The 21126-nt window shown below is 42.1% G+C and overlaps 2 long non-coding RNA genes across 2 annotated transcripts; both read right to left on the reverse strand.

Moving 5' to 3' along the window:
* Positions 1-5007: 5007 nt before the first annotated feature.
* Positions 5008-6889, reverse strand: LOC132469915 (uncharacterized). Its single transcript, XR_009528516.1, has 4 exons — positions 6749-6889; positions 6128-6331; positions 5902-6022; positions 5008-5707 (listed from the first exon to the last, which is right to left on the reverse strand). It is a non-coding gene; the product is annotated as an uncharacterized LOC132469915 (long non-coding RNA).
* Positions 6890-11770: 4881 nt separating this feature from the next.
* LOC132469918 (uncharacterized) lies at positions 11771-15458 on the reverse strand. Its single transcript, XR_009528519.1, has 4 exons — positions 15332-15458; positions 12804-14919; positions 12342-12452; positions 11771-12039 (listed from the first exon to the last, which is right to left on the reverse strand). It is a non-coding gene; the product is annotated as an uncharacterized LOC132469918 (long non-coding RNA).
* Between the last annotated feature and the right edge of the window lie 5668 nt (positions 15459-21126).

Consider the following 21126-nt stretch of genomic DNA (forward strand, 5'->3'; position numbering starts at 1 on the left):
ACAAATTTGTGTAAAATGAGAGAAATGTCCTAGAAAGTATACCGCCCTCTGAAAGAGCAATCAATGTGACGAATATGGACCTCTCGTTCGATGAACTGCCGCTTGAGAGAGCCCTGGGGATTCAATGGGATGTGGAGTCCGACCATTTTCGTCTCAGTGTCAGCCTCCAGGATCAGCCGGCAACACGTCGCGGCATTCTTTCTACAGTGGCCTCCTTTTATGATCCTCTCGGGTTCGTGGCGCCAGTTCTGCTCAAAGCGAACATCATTCTTCAGGAGATGTGTAGGCGAGGCACAGGCTGGGACGATCCTCTCCCAGCCTGAAGACGAGCTCCGTCCAAAATGGGAAAAATGGAGAGATGATCTAGCTCAGTCGGATAATGTCACTATACCCCACACTTACTCACCAGCTGGATTTGGGAAGGTTTTGAAGACACAGCTGCATAATTTCTCAGATGCTAGCTTGAAGGGTTATGGTCAGTGTTCATACTTGAGACTACAAAATGAGGAGGGAGACGTTAGTTGTAGGAAAATCACGCGTCTCGCCATCAAAGTTACAACTGTTCCAAGATTGGAACTGATGGCTGTAGTTGTCTCTGTGAAGATGAGCAACATGCTCAAGGAGGAATTTGGATCAGCTGACACTGAGGAGGTCTTCTGGACCGACTCTAAGGTGGTCTTGGGATACATAAAAAACGAAGCACGACGATTCAACACCTTTGTGGCTAACCGTGTTCAGAAGTTTCACCTCAGCTCAGCCCCTCAACAATGGAGATATGTTCCAACCAATGAGAATCCTGCTGACCATGCTTCCAGGAGCTTGACTCCCAGCGAGCTTTTGTCATCCACCTGGTTCACTGGACCCAAATTCTTGTGGCACAAGGAAATGAAGCCGCCAGCAGATGCAATTCCAGAGTTAATAATTGGAGACCCAGAGGTCAGAAGTGCTTAGGTACTTAACACAAGAACTACAGAGCAAGCGAGCCTTGTTGATCGTTTATCTAAGTTCTCATCTTGGTCACTGGCTATTCGAGTTGTTGCACGCCTTTTAAAGCACATCAAAAAGAACAGATCAAACAACCTCACCACTGTAACAGAACGAGAAGATGCAGAACATTGCATAATCAAAGACCTCTTACAGAAAAACGTGTACCAAGAAGAGTTTAAACTGCTGAGCAAAGGGGTCCCCCTACCCTCTCACAATTTACTACACTCTCTTGATGCCTTCCTTGATAAAGATGGTGTCTTCAGGGTGGGAGGAAGGCTGTGCAACTCCTCTCTTCCCAACTCCATCAAGCACCCTGCAATCATTCCCAAAGATCATCACATCGCAAAAATGATCATTGCTCATCACCATGAAAGAATCGAACATCAAGGTAAAGGCCTCACCCTCAATGAGATCAGGTCCCACGGCTACTGGATTCCAGGAATCAATAGGGCAGTAGCATCCCACATTCGTCAATGCGTCACCTGTAGACGGCACCGGAAACCAACGGAAGAGCAAAGGATGGCTGATCTACCCCCCGAACGCGTGGAACCATCACCCCCCTTCACCTTCTGTGGAATGGACTGCTTTGGTCCATTCCTCACGAAGCAAGGAAGAAAGGAGAACAAGAGGTATGGTCTACTCTTCACTTGCTTTAGCTCCCGTGCCATTCATATTGAGATGCTTGATGGCATGTCCACAGACATGTCCACAGCCCTCATCAATGGCCTCCGATGCTTCATTGCTATGCGTGGTGCTGTTCGTCAGATCAAGTCCGATCAAGGAAGCGACTTCGTTGGAGCCAAAAACGAACTTACGGAAGCTCTAAAGGAAGTTGATGCAGACCGGCTGGCTGTATTCCTTGCTGAAAAACAATGCGACTTTTGCATGAATGCACCTTATTCAAGCCATGTCGGAGGTGTTTGGGAGAGACAGATTAGGACGGTGAGAGGCGTTCTAAGGTCCACGCTTGCTCTTTCCTCTGGAAGGCTAAATGATGCTTCACTGCGGGCTTTTCTCTATGAAGCTATGGCAATCGTCAACAGTCGACCACTGACTGTTGACAACCTCAGTGATCCTCATAGTCTTGAGCCACTCACACCTAATCATCTTCTGACTATGAAAACTGTCAGGGCCTTACCACCTCCAGGCGAGTTCGCCAGAGAGGACATGTATGGCAAGAAAAGGTGGCGACATGTTCAATACCTGGCAGAACAGTTTTGGAGTCGATGGCGAAAGGAATACCTGGCCAACATCTCTCTCAGACAACGTTGGCATGCACCGAAGAGAAATCTTCAAGTTGGAGACATCGTAATGATGAAAGGAGAGGATGCACACAGGAACGAGTGGAGATTACGTCGAGTTTTAGAAACCAATATTGACAAAGACGTACTAGTAAGGAGAGTTAAGACCTGCCTCGGTGACAGGAATCTTGGCAAGAAAGGAGAGCGTCTCCATAAGATGTCCGAAGTCGAGCGCCCTGTCCAAAGGCTAGTCCTGCTATTGGAGACTAATTAAACTTGTTCTCTATTTACATAATTAGTTTTTTGCACTTTCATAAGGAAGGTCATTTTTTTGTTAGAAATCATTCGTGTTTAATGTTAACTGTATACTGTTCCATTATGTACTCATGATTGGTGGGAGTGTAAATGATTCTTATCAAGGTCTGTTCAAATAACCACTTCCTCCATGCTTTTATTTTGATAGTGTATTTTGCCGTCATGGGTCTTTTATTTTGACGCAGGAAGTTTGAATCGACAGTAGGTAACTTGACTTGAAGGAGATCGCACAAAAAGGTTAGAGTTCATGTAATTACGGAAGGAATTCAGGCTACACACGGTTGCTCTGAAAAACAATTTGTAGTAATTAATAAGCGCCTAGCTGGAATGGGAAGGTATTGTGTGTTTTAATTTGGTTTAAGACTTTATATTACTTAAAATGTGTTTAAATGTGTTGTTGCTGTACAGCCGTGAAAATGTTATCTTCATGGCGATAGTTGTATATGTGTAAGAGCTAAGTAATGTTATTTATCTGTCCTGTAGCTCTTACGGTGTTTATGAAGAAAGATGTGAAGAAAGGAATATTTATGCTTAAAATAAGGCGGCTGAACGTAAATAAAGGCTTCTGAAACATCTGTAAGCTTCACCATTGTCCGGCTGGGGTTCGCTACAGTTTCTTCGTAACTATCACTGCTGTGGTGTAATATGAAACTAGAAAAACGTTTTAGCCGTAAATGAGAAATCTTGCTACAAAATGATCCAGTCATTTTAAAAGGAACATTGATTTCAGTTCCCTGAACCAACAACTTTTTTTATTTTTTATTTTTTGCATGGGCCACTGAAGTAGACCCCCAGAAAGCTTGTCAGTTGTTCAGAGAAAATCTCCTGGACCGTAACTCTGAGACCCCGTTTACACGAGGACGCTTACGGGTAAAAACGACAAAATATTTTATCGGAAGTGCCTTTCGTTTAGACGGAGACGGCGTTTTTGGGGCATGAAAACGCATAAATCTCAAACCACCCTCCAGTGTGGAAAAGTTGAATACGCTCCGCCGTAGCGTTTCCGTCTACACTGCCAAGACGCAAAACACTGCTCAGATCTGCTCACGTCGCGTACGTGTTTACGTCACATACATGTGCCAGTACAAGGAAATAAACAAACATGTCCGATTATTTCCATGCGTCGGACCTTCAAGCTGCTCTGGCAGCTCCAACCAGAGTATTTACACGAAATGTACAGGATATGTACAGATATTATTACTGAACAGAGAAGGATCTTTTGGTTTTTGCGGCACGGATAAGAGAAGAAGGAAGATTCTACGCATGCGCTCAGACATGGCGGTGTTGTGTGATAGTGTATCACAGCACCACCTAGCCGCCTGGCATGCATACCCAATTGAATTCCACACACTTTTGCGTCACCGTATGCACGCAGATTTCCTCCCGAAAACGTTAGTCTAAACGCGGAATCAAAAGTGAACTCTGTCTATGGCTTCAGTGCTACCTTACCAATTTGAGCCTGAGTTGGACCCCGAAAGCGATAATGGAGCAGACGACGCTAATGACAAGCGCGATTTTAGTCGTAGAATGGACCAGGACATGTTTTTGTTTATGCTATTATACACACACGCGATTTATCATGTATTTAGCGTAGCTTTTCAGACTTAGCTTGCGGCTAGTAGACTACTCGTACTCTTCAAGGGTCCGTAACAAGCTTTTTATGTCCCGACATGGCATATTGTTGACTACTTTTGTCCATCAAAATACACCGTTATAACATCTCTACTACCTAGGTGCAACTGTGGGAATTGTGCCACTATGCCCAACGAAGTGAAGAACGTCTGCTGTAGAGTAATCCCAAAGGTAAAACTGATGAGCTTTAGGCTAAACTACAGTTTGTTGAGAACGATGTCATGTAATCTATCTATCATCTACGGAGGATGTATATATACGTAAATATATATATATATATATCTACAGTATATATATACACACATATATATATTTATATATATATATCCTCAGAAGATGAGTAGCCTACCACTATCATCACAAAACCTTATAATTATCTTCTAGTAAACTATTGCATGTTTAGATCATATCTACCATATAGCAACAGTAATATCAGTTCACTTGTAATGGAAAACGAGTAATCTCATCATTCTCACCTGTTTGCTGTAGTTCCAGCCAACTGTACCATGTTTGTTATGTGAATTCATTAGTGATAACATTTTTTGTAAATAACAATCCTACTCGAATAGATGTTGCTTCAGCAATACCAGTTACGAGAAATCTCACCTGTTCAATGTTGTCTCAGCCATGTGTTTACAATAGCAATCATTGTTATGTAGAACTAATCTGGGATTTAAAAAAAAAAGTTCAATAAAAGTATGACTGGAAAACAGATGTTGCTTCCTGAATCTGTATTGTCCTATGCAGTCATGTTTTACTCAGTGATGTCAAGGTCACTTTACACAGTAGTTATTTTGTCTTATTGTATTTATTAGGTACTAAGATGACACATACAGTCTACAAAATATCTACAATATCTACAAGTATGATTATGGACCTGTGAGGCACACAACAGATGAAGAGTAAGTCATTTTGGCTGTAAGCTCCCACTAAACAAAACCAAAGCAATATTATACTATTAATATTATTATGTGATTTGAATCAATTTACCATTAAAAGAAAAACTAACTATAAGGCCGCAAGCTACGGGGCCTTACCGTGCACCCTCACCTCCTAACGAAGCCAACTATTTTTTTATGTTGAGCATGGTCAGACCATTCAAAAAGAGTTGGTTTCGTTTGGAGGTGGGGGCTGCACAGTAAGGCCCAGTATAGGCCCAGCCTATAAGAGGTTATTGTTGAAAACAGTTTAACAGAAAGTTCCGCTCCTTGTCCCTTAGGCGTTTCAGGCATCTTGCCTATCGCAGCTTTGTAAGCTGGTGTTGGGGATACTTAGGACATAGTTGTCGGGTCGTCATCCTGTCATGTGTGGTGCAGCGGATATGGCAGCAGTTCCCATCTGGTGACTTCGTAGGCTTCAGACCACCTCTTGATTGAAGCGGGAGACGTGACGGGCAACCAGCTCAGCCTTGGGAGTGTGTGTATATTCCGCTGAAAGGTCTGGAGGGATGGGGATAGTCTTCATTTCCTCTTCGAATGATGTTGGGTCCTCCAAAACCTCCATGAGCAGACTCATGAGGTCATGTACATAGTCTGGAAGATATAGCATTAACATACTACTGAATGTAGCCATAACAATCTGTAAACTGATGTGTGTGTGTGTGTGTGTGTGTGTGTGTGTGTGTGTGTGTGTGTGTGTGTGTGTGTGTGTGTGTGTGTGTGTGTGTGTGTGTGTGTGTGTGTGTGTGTGTGTGTGTGTGTTTAAAGATTATATTTTACAAACTTACTGAATGTTGGATCTGTTTTCTCGGCCTTCACAACACCTTCCCCACTCTTCGCCTGCCCTGCAGAAGTAGTAGCTTGCTCCTGTGATGCATTTTCATTGTGGTGCATTGATGCTAGATACAACTTATGGTAAAAAAAAAAAAGCACCGCCATTAAACAATACAGAGTGTGCCTGACAATCATTCCAATCAATGGCTTTCACAATTACGAGATGGTGTAATTTATTACCTGCACAACATTCCCAGGAAGGGAAAAAACAGACTGTGGAATGACTTGAGGAGTCACTCTCCTCCTCTTCCTTCAACTCAAGCCGTGGTCTCTTGCTAGGTCACCAGCCTGGGCTCTTTATTGGTGTTGAAGTCAGCAGTGAGTGTGGCAAAAGAGAGGTTGTTCCGAAGTCTGCACTGACAGAAGACACCTGTGTCTGCATGGCTACAAATAACAGAAACAAATCGTATTAGAAACTGGAAAATAATAATTTAGCAGTTTTTTCCTTGGTAATGGAGTAACACTGCAGAGTAAACCTTGGTTACCCATCACAAATGCAAGAAGCCATTTGCAAATATAAACCATATCCTATTTGGTTATGAAGTTATTTAGCCGATGCTTTTATCGAATTGTTAGTAGAAAGTAAGTATGTGATACATGAATGTACGTATGTATAGCCCATATTCTAGCAACATCAGCAAGGGTGAAACCCCCAGTAATCTAATTCAAATAGATTACTGGACTGCAGATTCTAGGTAAACCAAATAAAAAAAACACATCCAAATACACAGGAAAAAGATGCTCACAAAGTTTCGTATGGATTGCATACTAAGTCACTAAAAACTCTTAGTGGCTACATACCTTTGCTTCTTACGTGTGCCTTTAGCGATCCCATGGACAACTGTGTGCCGCCTGATGTCGACTTCAACCGTGCACTTTGTATTCCCACAGAATGCATTCCAACCGGCGAGTTTGTTTGGGTTCCCGTCGATATAATCTGAGGCGTGTCAGTCTGGCATCCGACGTGTTGAAAGGGGCGATTATGGGCACTGCAGTCCTGCTAAAATTATCACACATAAATCACGATGAAAAATGATTTTACACAGTACAAGCTAACAACATCTGAAACAGGAACTGTGACCATTTAACCCACCTTATAGTAACACCTCACATAAGGCTAAGGCTAGCTCTCATTTTACAGTTTAGAATTGTAGTTTGAGATCCCGCAAAAGGTTTGTGGAAGATTAACCAGCCTCGCAACAAGACTCGCAGCTAGCTACAGAATGAATTATTTTATGGTAGGAAATGGTAGGGTTAATTACCACAACTTATATTGCACACAACACAGCCACTTTTGTTATTATCAGTATAGGTTTACTTACATGTTGAGAGTCATCTTCACGCAGGTTGCTGAAGCAGCCATCCGTGAAGTGGAGGCAACACAGAAAAAAGCTCGGGAAAGTCAGTGGAATAAGGTTAAAAATGAAATCTAGCCAACGGCTACGTGAAGACTCTGCCTTTGGCAAACCATACAAGGGAGAGGTCCCTTCACAACCAAGAAAACACCTTCTAGCCTTTATTATATATAATATATAAATAGTATTATGTCTTTCTGTCCATCTACTTCTCTACTCAAACTCTCGTTTTACGATCCATTCCCCGACCCCAGCGTGTCCATGAACGCAGCAAAAGGTCATTGATGACGCTCTCCCATTGACTCCCAGCAAAAGTACATGCTTACGTCACCATGTACCGGAAGTAAAAGAAAGCAGCAGAGAAAATCCCAACGAGACGTTTCTAGGTAGCTCGGTAACAGTGATTTAATGTAGTCATTTACTCCCCCTTGCGGGAATTTTATGGTATTGTAACTTTGCCAACCATTTATATACCCCAAAACGTATGTCAAGCGCAATAGGAGAAGGAAAAAACGGAAAAGCATAATAGGAAAAGGCCCCCCTTTAAGTTTTGTATCGTTAGAAACCCACTCATATTTTTGAATGGTCTAGCATCATTCCCTTATTTTCTGGAGAGACTGGAGAGATCCGTATCAATCTCCAACACTTCCTGTTTACAATGACGCAATATGACGATTTTTGCGTACAAGCAAATAGGAAGTGTAAGAGGGGATGATTCTCGTAAGACTACAACCACTAGTCCCACCCCTCTATAGGGGGTGGGACCCACTGACGCTACAGACCTATTAGAGCATTGCCAGTGGGTGGGACTTCACCAGCAGAAACTAACATCCACAGCGTCTGAAGCTAAGCTAACAGAGGCTGTTGATACAACTGAAGTACAATGGTGGAGGGTACTGGATATGACATAGAAGATGGCACCATGCAAAAGTTCACCATTTCGAAAGAAATAAAAACAAGGACTACCGTATTTTCCGCACTATAAAGCGCACCGGATTATAAGGCGCACCTTCAATGAATGGCATATTTTAGAACTGTTTTCATATATAGGGCGCAACGGATTATAAGGCGCATAGAATAGAAGATACTGCAGTCAAACGTTTGACTGGGGTTGCGTTATGCATCGACTAGATGGAGCTGTGCTAAAGGGAATGTCAACAAAACAGTGAGATAAAGTCAAACTTTATTAAGCGTTCTGACAACTCCGTTCACTCCCATGGTAACGATGTTCAAACGTTAATGTGCATATTAACAATATCTCCCAGCCTTGTTCAGTTGTAAACACGTAAAAGAAACACAGTCTGATACCGCTAATTCAAACGTTAGTGCATAACTCAACATTGTTCAGTTACGTATAACACGTAAAGCTCACTTTTTCAGTTCATTCCCCGTCCACAAATCCCTCGAATTCTTCTTCTTCAGTGTCCGAATTGAACAGTTGGGCGAGTACGGCATCCAACATGCCCGGCTCCCTCTCGTCATTATCCGAGTCAGTGTCGCTGCTGTTGCCTGGCAGTTCAGTGATTATTCCTGCCTTCGTGAAAGCTTGGACCACAGTTGAGACTGATATATCAGCCCAGGCATCCACGATCCATTGGCAGATAGTGGCGTAAGTCGCCCGGTGCTGTCTCCCCGTCTTGGTGAACGTGTGTTCGCCTTCTGAGGCCCCGTCCACACGAAGCCGATTTTATGGTGAAACCGCATAAGTCTTGTCCGTTCGGCCGACGTCCAGACGGAGCCGGCGAATCCGGTGCCAGAAACCGCACAATTCTGAAACCACCCTCGGTGGTGGTTTCAAATCTATCCGGACCTATGCTGTTTCGTGTTATGATTCGTGTGGACGTCTGAAACGCTTGATGGCATTAGCCCCCCACCAGCTGGGGGACGTCAGAGTTGCGTGTAATCTTTTATTTATTATTTTATTTGTATTCCTTTTGTAGCTTTCAATAAAGCCCCTTGAAAAATGTATTTAGTAACTGTACATTAAAAAGTATTTCTGCCCAATTTAAAAGGTTGAATCTCCTCGTGACTGAATGTTTGTATACAGCGCGCATAGGCCTGTCACGATAACAAATTTTTCTGGGCGATTAATTTCCCCAGAAATTATTGCGATAAGCGATAATATTGCCGTTTTTCAACTAATATAATGATAAAGTACACCCTTCCGAAGATCAATAAACTTTTATTTTTAAAGAACACTGGGACTGGACGTCTGGAAGACATTTAAAATATCCAGAATAAATTAACAAAACAACCAAAAACAATCTATTATTAACAAAAAATGCTCTTGAATAAAAACGAAACACCACCAAAAACAATAAATAAAATTGAAACACTAAATAAAAAGGATGTAAACGCGATTGCGCTTCAAAAAATAATAAACACGCGCCAGGGCTCCGCCTCCCACACAGACAACAAGTGACTGACACTTGACGAGGGGGTTTAATCGTTATGCCCTGTAATTATGAGCCGGAGCCCGATTTCAACCCGACATTTGTTACTTAGGCCTACCCTGCTAAATATATATAATATATATAATGCAAGTGATGATGAGTCCTTAGCCCAAGTGAAGGAGTTCAAGTACCTCGGGGTCTTGTTCGCGAGTGAGGGTACTATGGAGCGTGAGATTGGCCGGAGAATCGGAGCAGCGGGGGCGGTATTGCGTTCGCTTTACCACACCGTTGTTACGAAAAGAGAGCTGAGCCGCAAGGCAAAGCTCTCGATCTACCGGTCGATCTTCGTTCCTATCCTCACCTATGGTCATGAGGGTTGGGTGATGACCGAAAGGACGAGATCGCAGGTACAAGCGGCCGAGATGAGTTTTCTCAGAAGGGTGGCTGGCGTCTCCCTTAGGGATAGGGTGAGAAGCTCAGCCATCCGTGAGGAACTCGGATTAGAGCCGCTGCTCCTTTACTTAGAAAGGAGTCAGCTGAGGTGGTTCGGGCATCTGGCAAGGATGCCCACTGGGCGCCTCCCTTGGGAGGTGTTTCAGGCACGTCCAGTGGGGAGGAGACCTCTGGGAAGAGTCAGACCCAGGACTAGGTGGAGAGATTATATCTCAACACTGGCCTGGGAACGCCTCGGGATCCCCCCGTCAGAGCTGGTCAATGTGGCCCGGGAAAGGGAAGTCTGGGGCCCCCTGCTTGAGCTGCTCCCCCCGCGACCCGACCCCGGATAAGCGGATGACGATGAGATGAGATGAGATGATATATAATGCATGGAACGCCGGTCATTATCGGGAAAATAAGCCCCGACAGGGCGAACAGGCGACCGACGCGCAGCGGAGGTGTCTTGCTTCGCCCTGAATGACCGGCGACGTTCTATACATTATCCCGCTTATTACAAGGCTACTTGCCAAGACGAAAAAATAACTTCACATGGTGTGTCTTTTTACAATTTATTTGTTAGAGAAATAGTCCGCCAAAGACGTTGACGTTGCTTAACAACTGAAGACGCTGGGGTTGACAAGTTACCGGACTACTACCCATGCAAGTGAACGGAGCGTTCCACGGCATTCAGAAGACCCGTGTAATAAAGGCCTATAATATTTCTGTTTATGGCATAGATTTCTTTTCAGATTAGGCCAATAAAGCAATGATTTAAAAAAAAGAGTGCGAATGGAAATTATTGCGGCTGGCAAAAAATTATCGCTCATTTTAATTTATCGCGCAATTAATTGATTTATTGCATATCGCGACAGGCCTAAGCGCGCAGGCTTGATGCGCTCCACTTTTTTCTGTGGAGAACCAGCGCCTTGAATATTTACTACAGCGTTACTTTCTACAGCTCGATGCGGTTTCGAAATGACTCCGTCTTTACGGAGATATCCCTGAGCCGCATAAAACGAAATCGAATCGTTTTCATCAACTAATACTCTTCACTAGAAATGTTTTGTGAAATGATTTTCAAGCAGTCTTGCGGTATCAGCTTGGTAGATGGAACAGCGAGGTGTCCGATAGGCGGAGATCTAGATCAGCGGGAGTGGCCAGCGAAGCTGTGCATGGTGGGAGTTGTTGTCTTCAATCCACAAGCGCCAAAAATTCACTTTCTGCCTTTTCTCGGTCAAGACGGCACCAAATTAGAATTTTATTTTATTATTCGACTACATATAGGACCCAATTTCAATACATATTCATGCCTCCACCGGTGAAATGCTCCTTTAAGCTCTCTTGCTAGTGTAATACATTGGCTTGGCTCTTCATTCACTGACTACCTGGGCGCTACTGGTCCATATCATATACTCCAATACATCACAAACACATGTCCTAAGGTACTGTACAGTTGTGGTAGAAAGAACCCTTTTGTTTATTGCACAAAGCCAAGGCTGTTTGAATCCAAGAAGGGGGGTGCGCTTATGGTTAACGCTGATCAGAACCTACATTTTAGAATGTTTGACTTTTTTACTAATTAAGGATCAACAAAAGATTGTCGAGACATATGAAAAAGAAAAAAGCATAATTTACCTCAGGTTCAGGATCAACAACAGGATTCAGGGACTGGCCCACATGCCACAACTGAATTGGTGTCAGGTTTTGCTCTGTCCTGATGGAATGGTTGTCCCACGCCTCACTGAAGACATCCAGGCTAGTCTGGATGCGTGGCAGAAAAACGTAGTGGCAGCAGAAAATGTGCAGGATGCTGCTGATGTCAAGCCGGTGTTGATCCCCAAGAGAGTGCAGGATGTTATAATAAACACCTGTAACACTCATGAAGACATCACGCCAGAGGCGTTCAATGCTGTATTTAAAAAGGAAATTAAAAATAAAATGTTCTAGTATACTTAAGATCCTTTCAAGAACTGTTCACTTTGCCCCAGCCCAACCCATTGAATCATCAGCAATGTTTCTTAATATGATTAAATTAGTTTAAAAACTACATTTTATTTGCTTTGAAATGTTTATGATCATGGTCAGTGAATTTCTGTGAAAATTCAAATTTTCTTGAAGGAATGGTCTCCTAATAACTGCTAATCGAGCTTTCTCAATAGGAATCATAAAATCAAGTCTATCTTGAAGCTTCCAAAATGAGGGTTTACTCACCGTTGATTGTGTACGCTTTTCCCGGCAATGAAGCTGTTACTGTCAGTGCCACGAACTGAGAACATCAATTCCGCTACTCCCACATTTTCTCCTCCATGATCTCCTCTCACTCTGAAAAATCACAAACCTTTATGAATTTGTGGAACTGTAAACCTTTCATTGCTAATTGTATCGTAAGCAAAGCAATTTCACTTTCAGCTATATTGGTAACATCTACTTGCAAGAGCGTTGAAATAATGAAATAATTTGGGTAGGCCCACAGTATAAAGAAAGACTTTGATAACCCCTGCTGTGGCGAATTGTGTTGTCATCAGACTTTAACAATGTCTATAGCTGCATCAAAATAACTACTTTCAGAGTGCATTTAAGTGGCCTGGAAGCTATTTGATGGTTAGCATCGGAATTTTCTGGATAGGTCAGCAATCACACAAATAATTATTACATTTCAAATAATGTGAATACCTCAGAGGAAACCCATGCTTGTTCACAGCTTCATTGAAGAAGTCCAAGTGGGTGTCAGACCGGTTGTTGTCAGCTACTTTCAGGTACATAATCTACAAGTTAAGATTGAACAATACATTAGTACTATGCTGAATCAGTTTTTCTCATGACATAGGTCAGCTGACAACGTTTTCTAAGGGCCAAAACAATCAATGCCCAAATGACAAGTGCAACAGCAAGAAAGCTCACTACAGAATTATTAAACATAACGGGATCATGTGACAGATCAGACAAGTCTTATGATATGAGAAATTAAGTCAGAGCTCACTGAATAGGATAGATGAACACTTTGAAAGCAATGTTATAGACACCCCGTTCATCGAGTCAACCGGAAATTTTTAATAACAACTTTATCAACTGAATTCATACAAAGCCTCCTTCTCCTCAGCAATGGAAAAGAGTAGATGACACAAATATTTATACCTAAGGATCACCAGATGGTACAAAATAAACTGGCTTATGAATGAGAAAAACATCCTCCTTCCTTAAAACAGGGATGGTCAGCAACATTTTGCAGTTCTTGGTCCCAGACAGTGAAAACTCTTACCTTTCTTGAATAGCCATCTATGCCCCCAAAGATAACAAAGTTGTACCTAGGTTAAAGAAATCATAGAAGAAGTAACTCCCAGACACTACACAACATCTCTGGCAGCATTGGTCTCACAATACAATATTTGTGGGAATGTGAACAAAACAAAATCAGACAAAGATGCAATACAATAGGCCGACACAAAATACAAAACTGGACATGAAAAAAATTGAATTTTACATACATAGCATGCAGACATTCCTGATGAGTTTGTGATTGGCATCAATGTGCACCAAGTACTTCGGGAAAGGAACAGAGTACGTTCTCCTCACCACTAGGGCTGGGATAAACGATTATTTTTTAAACGATTAATCTAGCGATTATTTTTTCGATGCATCGATTCATCTAACGATTCATTTTTTCAGTCCGATTCGATATCGATTCGATTCGATTCTCGATTATCTCCCCATTAATTGACTAATAGCAATTTATACATGTTGATTTACATATCTGAATGAAAAAAATATGAATTCCTTAACATTTCAATGCATGTTTATTGCCTTTAAATTCCAAAATAAAAGTGCAAAGTAATGCATTCTTAGAATTCTACGGTGCTCGGTCATCTGCAGCTGCTACCGGGTGGCGCCTCTTCAGGTGCTGGTGAATTGCCGTGGTGCTAGAATGGAAAGTCATCTCCATTTTGCAAAGATGACATATCACGGAATCGTTTCATTTCACATTAAAGAATTCCCATACTTTAGAGGAACGAGTGCGTGGCGCCTTGCACTTATGAAAGTCTGAGGAGCCACTCGCGTTGCAACTACGCTCCGGCGCCGCCCATCTTTTTTTTTTTTCTTTTTTCTTTTTTTTAATCGACGCGCATTTTTCGCGTCGACGTAATTTATGCGTCAACGTCGTCGATTACGTCGACGCGTCGTCCCAGCCCTACTCACCACACATCCCAATCTGGTCATCCTGGCGAGCACACCAACGCTGTCCACACGATGCATAGATGCATACACTCGGCCCCATTGCACTCTGTGTCCCTGTGCGAGTAGAGCACCTCGGACTATAGTGTACCCAGCATCTGGCATTGTGCTTTTTATTGCTGTGATCAATACATCGAATTCATCGTCACTGCAGCTACGATATGAAGCAGAAATAAATATATTATTTTCAGTCATCCGCCTAAATAGTGTTGCTCTCGAAACACCAAGGAGTCTGGAAATGCATTTTGAAGGCATCCCAAGTTCAACAAGATGTGTGAGAGTCTCTAATGACAGTCAATCGCGGACCCCTACGTCCAGAACTCCAGAGTTACAAATGTCTGTTCATTCTCTCACTCCTGCTGGATAACAGTATTCAGACTTGCAAGTGCAGACAATATATCCTCTCGTACATCCACTATGTCACCTAGAGCACTTAATAAAACGAACTCCTGACGGCACGCAAACTGTAACCCTTCGATGTCAAGAGGCTGCCTCTCCAAGATGTGTAGCCTACCAGCCGATGGTGCAATCGCTCAAGGATGTCACGTTTTAGTGATTCCTAGGGGATAAATAAATAAAATATGACATCAAGACAATGATGTGTGCAAGCTGCTGCCAACATAACAACTTCAAAGTATTTTAAAAAGTTATTTTATTCTCTCTCTAGCCAACGATATTGACAAGTTTGTAGCTATCTAAATCCATTGTAGTAATCTATTTACCTATTTAGTTATTATGGTTTGCCTGTAACTTATTTTTGGATGCATTAACAACAGGTAAGCTTTAGCAAGTGAATTACCGATAAGGTTATGTTTTCTGATGTTAGCAGGATCATATTATGCTAGCATATGAGTTTATGATCCGTTGTCTAAAAGCATTATATGGCCAACTAGTTAGCTAGCGGTAGTATTAAAAAGCTACAATACATTCATGATGCGTTATTCATGCACGCCAAGACATTTTTCACTTACACTTGAATCGGGATTGCCATTACCAGACGCCATGTTGAGGCTGCCGCTGAACTCTTACCAGTGAAGTCCGGATAACTCTTTTTTTTTTTAAACCGAAAAGCAACGCAAAATGCGCAGAGAAAATGCTGTGCTCTGGCCATGCTGAGGTAGACCTACCCCTCGTGGGAAAGCAGTCATGTGATTGGCTGAAAACGAAGGAGGCATCTGATTGGCTACAGAGAGTTCCTTGTTGAAAAAAATGCATTTGTGAATCCAGCCCTCCATGATCCAGCCACGTCAGGAGAGTCTCAAAAATCCACATATAAATACAGACCGTTTCACACACAAATGCAAACAAGTTCACAAATGAAAAGCGTCTTGTAAATTCAAGTTTAACAGTTTGTACATAAATGTAACGACATCCAAATACATTTTTGATGAAAATTGCAAATCTTCTTTTAATTAATATATTTATGGGTTTATAGTGCCTTTATTTAAAACAAGACATATTTGTGTGTGGATCAGAAATGTGTTTGTGAAACTTATTTTTGTTTATGGATTTATTTTACATTTATACATGCCGATATCCATTTGTGTGTGCATTGAAATGTATTTGTGAGAAGAGAGTAATTATATATATATATATAAAATTATATAAATCACAAAATACATTTGTGAATCCTTCTCTGTGCATTCATTAATAATGAGACTGTTCTGACTCCATATTTCAATGCTTATTCCGAGACCCTGTATCAAACAGATCTACCACATAACAGAAATTCGTTTTAGCCGTTTTTTTCTACACACTTAAACTACTACTAATGATAATAGTGGGATAGCAATGCTAAACATGGTAATAATAATAGAGTGATAGAGTAAAACGCTGTGAAATAAAAACATACGTGATCGTAGCTCCGGTTGGATGTTTCACGGCCTCATCGACATCTCCGAATATCACTATTGTGATACTATTCATCAGTCAGATATTGACAACAGATGCACATTGTCATAGTCATGATATCCGAAATATAGCAGCGGTCAAGGAACTACTTACGGCCAGTCAGCATGCTGTCGTCGGCTGGGGGTTATTTGCCATTTACCGTTGAAAATGAGCAAAGTTAATGCACCTACAAATTATTTGATGAAATTAATAGAATAGTTGTTAATAGTTTCATAATAACTAGTCGTCTATGTGAACTATCGCCCGTATCTTCCCCCATTTCCTTCTGGACCGTTGGTGAACACACACTTACCACATATGGATATACCCCGTATATGTGTCGCTATACGGATAATCATGGTGTTTTTTTTCATTTCAAAATAATGCACTCGTCATGAGTTTGACGTATTAAGAGGATTCATAGAAAAATATATTAGATAAAACTTGATCACAATACGCACACACACACACACACACACACACACACACACACACACACACACACACACACACACACACACACACACACACACACACACACACACACACACACACACACAAGCACACATACATACAAGCACCTACAAGCACACCAAAACACAAGCACCAACAAGCACACACACACACACACACGCACATGCACTAATACATTCCATTCTACAAGCACACACAGCAAGCTGTTAGATTTCAGCTTATTTCTAAACTGTTTGTCAGAGGTGGAAAGTAACGAATTACATTACTCGCGTTACTGTAATTGAGTAGCTTTTTTGTGTACTTGTACTTTTTTAACTACTTTTTAAAATGTGTAATTTTACTTTTACTTAAGTACATTTTCTTTGGAGTAATGTACTTCGGTACATTTTACAGCACAAGCGTTACTGAGTAAAAAAAAATCTCACTGAAACAAAAAAAACGTGTTCTGGTAATGAATTATGGGATGTAAAAAAACTGAACGTTGTGCCCCTGCGCGCCGGCAGCTCTAGAATTCTAGCCTAGAACCTAGTTCTTTTATAAAGAGTGTTGGCGCGTACGATCTGTCTCTCACTCAAACGATGATGACACTTTTTGCTGAATGTAGCACTCTGTAGTTTATGTAGCACTTTTTTAAATAAAAAGAAATGTGTTTTGGAAATGATTTTACCGTGAGTAGTCATTTTGCCATTTGGGGCTGCTCCCTTGCATGGGTGAGGCCAATTTCCACTGGAATCGGCACGGAAGCGGCACGGCAGCGAATCGCTCGCCGAAAATAATAGAAACCATTCAAGTGAACGTAGGCTATTCCACTGGATACGGCACCGGCACGGCACGGAACCGTCCCCAAACCGGCACTTCGTTTACGATACTTGTCTCTTCTATTTCTGAAAGTTGCCGGTTCGCTGCCGTGTCTCAGAACACGACTACAGCCAATCAGTTTGCCTTTGCGCATGAATATTCATGAGCTCACATCGATCCCTATGCAATTCACAGGGTATTTATATATTATACAGTCTATCTATGGTATGGTATCAATAGCTAATCAGTGGCAAAGAAGAAATGAAAGTCTGCGTCGATGCCTCGCAAGTCCAGTGTCGCGAGTGGACGTTGCCATGACATCTAGAAATCATAGGTCTACCGTATTTAATGGGTTATGTCATGTGTATGGTTGATTATAAGGTAGGCCTATGTATATATGTATATATTATAATGTATATTATGATATATATGGTTTCAATATATCTCGTGAATAATATTGTATGAATACTTATTATAATTATTCACGTCTTGAGCCATCTGTCGGAACGTGTCCGTGCCGCTTCCAGTGGGGATTGCAGTACGGAACACAGCCGCTTCGCTGCCGTGGCGCTTCCGTGCCGATTCCGGTGGAAATTGGCCTTGAGGCATAAATGCAATTTTGTTGTGTGCAGTGACTGAGCACTGTGTGCTGTGTCACAATGACAATGGGAATTTGCCAGGTGGGCTTTCGATTTCCCAGGTGGGCTTTTGCACATCACAGTAGAGGCAGAAAACACTGATTGTAAAAAAGTAACTTTTTACTTTTACTTAAAGTACATTTTAAATTATTTACTTTTTACTTTTACTTGAGTAGATTTTTTGACCGGTAAATTTACTCGTACTTGAGTACAATTTCAACAGAGTAACAGTACTTGTACTTGAGTAAAATATTTTAGTACTCTTTCCACCTCTGCTGTTTGTATAGTCTCTGCGTTGTATATTTTCCGTCGTAGTAGTAATTCTCGAAGTCTAAATCAAAGCAACTTGACAGGTTGGATCAGAGGGTTGAATAGATGGTTTATTCCAGGATGTAATACAGCGAGATACAGACTTAGGTTGAATAATAGTGGACGCGGTTGAGGAGCAGTTTTGAGACGTGTTCCTTGGCTGTCGAACCCTCTTCTCACCGAACCAAAGTGTTGGGGCGAGTATTATACACAGAGAAAACATGAATAACACGTAAACAGAAGCACTCTCAGCCTTGATAAGGTATATGGCCCTGGCTATGTCCCAGAGGACCAGGTTGGTTCATCCTTGTTGAGACATAACAAATGGCGGAATGTTGGAAATAACACCTTGTATCAGTGTGAGAGGCATTGGTATGTTCCTAGACTAGAAATGTGAACACAGAGAGACACTAAAATACACCAACATTCTACATTCCTCCCTCTTGATCATATTGAACATAGTTTAAAGATCACCCTTAAAATGAGAATTCAGTGTATCTACTGGTAAACCATTAACAATTAACTAAATCAATAAAAGAAAGCATTAAAGGCAATAGACAAGTAAATTCAAATCATACACAAGTAAACCAGGTGTAGGCTACTATAATAAAGAAAATAACAAACTCATTAGGTTACTCATGATTAAACCAAAACAGATAAAATATTTAAAGAATCATGAAAGTCAACTGTCCAGACACCTCCCTCTGCTTGGCAGTGAAGCTCCACCCTTTTTTAATAGCTTTCACTGTTCCCAGACAAAAGTGGTTCAGTTTCTCTAAACAAAATTAAAGGGCACAGAGGAAGGCCTAGCCTTAGAAACGTTGCGAAGTTTGGGGCACCAGACCTTACGACGGGGTGGGCTCTCTAACATAGCCACCCTAAGGGGGGCCAACAAGATCGGGGCAGTACCCTCCAAGATGCACAGCAAGGAAGTCCAATAGATACTGATGTTGGAAAATCATTGTTCTAAGCCCGTACAATTCATGATTAAGATCAGTCAGGCCATGGCCGGAAGCGTTCGCTATAGCGTCAATAATATGTACTAAATCTCTAATCTCATCAAGAGCAACTGTGATGCCATAGTTTGGAATGATAGCAGAAAAGACTCTTTGAGTTGGAGTAGCAACTTGAAAATTCTGATGGAATAAATCACGCTTAGATCTAATTGTAGCATTACCCTTCAAATGTTCCTCTGACAAAGCAGGCACTACATAGGCAACATAACATGAACCACTCCAATTAGGAGGCAGATATGAATAAGCGTCCTGGCCACACACAAACAAGGTCCCATTTACCGCAGGCAAGGCATCAGTGGCAATCGTTTGGCCAGGTGAAGCACCAGGCACGCGGCTTAATGGGGGTAGGGGGACATTCACCAACAGATTCTTCTCTGATATGGAAACCTGTTCCTGGCCCACAATAGCTGAATATGAACACACACTCTAACCCATATCCCGCCCCTTTCCTTCATTGGTCCAACAAATGACACCCTTAGGAGCATAGCTCAATTTGATCTTAATTGGGGGACCTGCATCCATTGGGACAGTGTAATAGGAAATCTGTGGTGCTGCTACAGATCCAGATCTAGGGTTACCTCCGATGATCATGTTTATAAGCTGCAACATACTCGGGGATGGTGAACGGGACAGCGAGGTAAGGATATACCTGAGATGAAGATGGCATAAGCCCACAAACCCAACATGACTGCACCCCTTTAGCCTTAGCTAACCCATGGGCAGTTTGTAAAAATGTATTATCTTTGTGGATTACATTATGGCTGTCAAATGAACAATTTCCCCCTGTAAATAAATGGCACAACAACATCACAAACAATACTGGTAACATCATGACTCAGTTGGTTTTGAGTAGCAGTTGCAACAGAGTTCTTTTCCAGTTGATGGCCACCTCAGGTGGGATGAGGGATGAGGATGAAAGTTCGTAGTAGGGCGTCAGGACAAACACTGAGACACAGTCACAGTTGAAAATCGATCGTTGTGTTCACACCATGGTTCACATCCAGCTGCTCACAGAACAAGTTTAGCGCACCACCGCTCCCCTCACACTTTTTCATGTAACTTTTTTTCATTCATATGAGCATTCAATAAATGCTGCGTCTCAAAATGCCTTGGACAGCAGCGACAATGACTCGCTTTGCCACGGGCCGAAACAGTGCGGAGCGACCACAGCCAGAGCGAACACAGCGGGGCAGAGGAGTGTCAGGAATAGTCTTTGGTGTACACATCGGTACGGGCTATTTGCACTACTGTTTAGTGGCAATGCAGTGTTTTATTCTAGGCCTTTTTATTTTCGTATATTATTTCAATGAATACAATTTATTTATTTATAAAAACAAGATCTGGTCTTCAAATCTTTTTTCCAAATATAGGTTGTCTTACCAATACGGACCAATACGGTACAGTGGGCGCTCACATGACGTTAAGCATTTCCTGGTGCATAATGTGACGCTTCAGAACCTAAAATCCCGTTTCTCCCCGTTGACACGACAACACATAACCGGCGTTTTCAGAAATCTCCACTTTGGCCGGAGTTTTTATAAATAATCATTTCCTGTGATAAGACAGGGCCTCAGACAGGGGTGCTGCAGCACCCCCAGCACCCCTACTTCCCGCGGTACTGGTCACAGCCTCCAACAGTAA

The sequence above is a fragment of the Gadus macrocephalus genome, chromosome 12 (genome assembly GCF_031168955.1).
Source record: "Gadus macrocephalus chromosome 12, ASM3116895v1".
Lineage (NCBI taxonomy): Eukaryota > Metazoa > Chordata > Actinopteri > Gadiformes > Gadidae > Gadus > Gadus macrocephalus.